The sequence below is a fragment of the Mandrillus leucophaeus genome, unplaced genomic scaffold (genome assembly GCF_000951045.1).
Source record: "Mandrillus leucophaeus isolate KB7577 unplaced genomic scaffold, Mleu.le_1.0 Scaffold668, whole genome shotgun sequence".
NCBI classification, from domain to species: Eukaryota; Metazoa; Chordata; class Mammalia; order Primates; family Cercopithecidae; genus Mandrillus; species Mandrillus leucophaeus.
In genome coordinates, this window is record NW_012107230.1 from 271,532 (window position 1) to 274,910 (window position 3,379).

Below are 3,379 nucleotides of genomic sequence, written 5' to 3' on the forward strand. Positions count from 1 at the left end.
TTATCCTTCCCTTCTTCCAAGGGCATCGTTGAGAAAATCAGGCAAAGTCCTGTATTCCCAGCCTATATTCTAGCAGAGTACAACTTGTCCCCTACAACATCCAGCAGGCAGAATTTAAATGCCACTAGCAAGCATATATTGGATATGTATTATTCTTCAGGTACTGTACTAGTCCCTTTATATTTCACAGGTCCTAAATTCACCCTCAAGTTTGCTGATTCACCACAAGGACTCATAAAACTCAATACTCATGGCTAAGGTTTTGTTAGAGCAAGATTACACAGACTAAGAGCAACAGGAAAAATATATCAGGAGAAATCCAGAGAGGTCAGGGACAGGCTTTTGAGTACTTTCCCATCTGAGGCCACATAGGATATGCTTTCTCTCTAGCAGCAAGCTGCATTGACATGAGCAGAATGTCTCTGCCCAGGGAAAACTGTTTAAGTCTCTTGATCTGAGACTTTTATCAAGATTCAGGCTCATAGTGACATCATGCTACATTACCAGCCAAAGCAACTGAAACACAGGATCACAAATGAAACCAAATGCACTTCATACAGGTTGATGTTTATGCAAAGCAATCCTGACAAGCTGATGAGGCCTGGTCCATTGCTCCAGGTGTATAAAATATAATCATCAACCAGTCACGTAAGAACATTCTGAGGACCACATTTCCAGGGGTTGGCCAAAGGTCAGCAATGATTCCAGGTTCCCTTGAAGACATGCAAGGACTGAACAGCCAGACCTGCTGTATTAACACTATGTATCTTTTATTTAAACTTCAACAGTCCCCCAGTATATGGGGTATTAGATGAGTAAACTGAGGCTCTGGAACATATAGTAAGATTACATCTAGTAATTGGCTGAACTGAGATTTGGATCTATGACTGGCTTATGCTCAGTCATTCATTATGGTGTACTGCCTTCTCACTACCAGCTACTAGGATGCTCATTACTCACAGATCACCCAATCTATCTATGTGAGCAAAATCTCTAATTCACTTTATTTTTTTCTTTTTTGAGACAGAGTTTCGCTCTGTCACCCAGGCTGAAGTGCACTGGTGTGATCTCAGCTCACTGCAACCTCTGCCTCCTGGGTTCAAAAGGTTCTCCTTGGCCGGGCGCGGTGGCTCAAGCCTGTAATCCCAGCACTTTGGGAGGCCGAGACGGGTGGATCACAAGGTCAGGAGATCGAGGCCATCCTGGCTAACACGGTGAAACCCCGTCTCTACTAAAAAATACAAAAACTAGCCGGGCGAGGTGGTGGGCGCCTGTAGTCCCAGCTACTCGGGAGGCTGAGGCAGGAGAATGGCGTGAACCTGGGAGGCGGAGCTTACAGTGAGCCGAGATCCAGCCACTGCACTCCAGACTGGGTGACAGAGCGAGACTCCGTCTCAGAAAAAAAAGGTTCTCCTGCCTCAGCCTCCCAAGTAGTTGAGATTACAAGTGCCCACCACCATGCCCAGCTAATTTTTGTTCCTTTAGTAGAGACGGGGTTTCACTGTGTTGGCCAGGCTGGTCTCGAACTCCTGACCTCAAGTGATTCGCCCGCCTTAGCCTCCCAAAGTGCTGGCATTACAGGCATGAGCCACGGCACTCAGACTCTACTTCACTTTTAATCAGTCTAAGCTATTATTTTAGCCTGCCAGGGGCATATAAAGATGTTTTATTCATTCAGATCTGACTTCCCCATCATCTCTGCTTCTACACAGGTGGTCCCCCAAGTCTTTACCCATAAAGCCATCATAAAATTATCAGATGGCACAAAGTAGCTGCTTATGTATAAAAGGTTTAAGAAACAGTGTATGTATTAAAAAAGGATTGTGGGGGCCGGACGCGATGGCTCACGCCTGTAATCTCAGCACTTTGGGAGGCCAAGGCAGGCAGATCACTTGAGGCCAGGAGTTTGAGACCAGCCTGGCCAATATGGCAAAACCCCATTTCTACTAAAAATACAAAAATTTGCCAGGTTTGGTGGTGCACACCTGTAATCCCAGCTACTTGGGAGGCTGAGGCAGGAGAATCGGTTAAACCTGGGAGATGGAGGTTGCAGTGAGATGAGATCACACCACTGCACTCCAGCCTGGGCAACAGAGCAAGACTCTGTCTCAAAAAAAAAAAAAAAAAAAAAAAGGGCTTGTGGCCCAGCACTTTGGGAGGCCTAGGTGGGAGGATCATTTGATCCCAGGAGTTCAAGACCAGCCTGAGCAACATAGCCAGACCCCATCTCAACAGCAACAAAAAAGGATTGTGGGAGCTGCAGACTTGATTTCCTATTGGTACTACCTGTTTTAAAAAGACAGACTGTACAGGATTAAGTTGTAGTTCTGAGTTTTAAAAGCCTAGTATTTTTTAAATTCACAAATAGAAATAGTTTTCATCAGATTTTTAAACTGCTTATTATGAAAAAAGTTTAAACATGTGCAAAAGTAGAGAGAGCAAGTAGTATAACGGACTCCCATATAACCATTACTCAGATTCAACAATTGTCACTACATGGCCAATCTTATTTCACTGGACTCCTATCCATTCCCCCTCCCATTTGTATCTGTAAAAGATAAAGACTTTTAAAAATACATACAAACAATACCACTATATCACCTAAAATTAATGATAAGTGGGAGAGGCGAAGGTAAAAAAAATTAATGATAATCTTTTAATACTGATTATCCAGTCTGTGTTCAAATTTTCCCATCCATCTCCTAATGTATTAGAGTTGCTTTGTTAAAATGATGTTGATCAATGTTTGAAAACATTTAAGACTAATTTGGCCAGTCGCAGTGGCTCACCCCTGTAATCTCAGCACTTTGGGAGGCCAATGCATGCGGATTGCTTGAGGTCAGGAGTTCAAGACCAGCCTGGCTAACATGGTGAAACCCTGTCTCTACTAAAAATACAAAAATCAGCCAGGTATGGTGGTGCACACCTGTAGTCCCAGCTACTCAGGAGGCTGAGGCAGGAGAATCTATATCCTCAATTCAGGAGGCAGAGATTGCAGTGAGCTGAAACCGTGCCACTGCACTCCAGCCTAGGTGACAGAGGGAGACTCCATCTACCCACTCCCCCTCCAAAAAAGACTAACTTTTTAAAAATCAGAATTGCAATCAAAAATTGCAATTTCATTGCCCAATCTGGCTTCATATTTTAGGATGATATTGGAGCTAATGTGAGCTAGCCTGGAAAATAGCAAAAGCCAAAATTGTATGGTTTTCAGTTTACATTCTTCTAATGTCTTGATAGACAAAGCCAAATAATCTAAGCTCTTTTCTCTTTCCTGTTTTGAACCTGGAGACATGTAATGCCTTCAAAGCTGTGAATATTAATATCTCATAAAAGTGACTAATTGCTAGTGATGGCCAATATAATGACATCTTAAGAA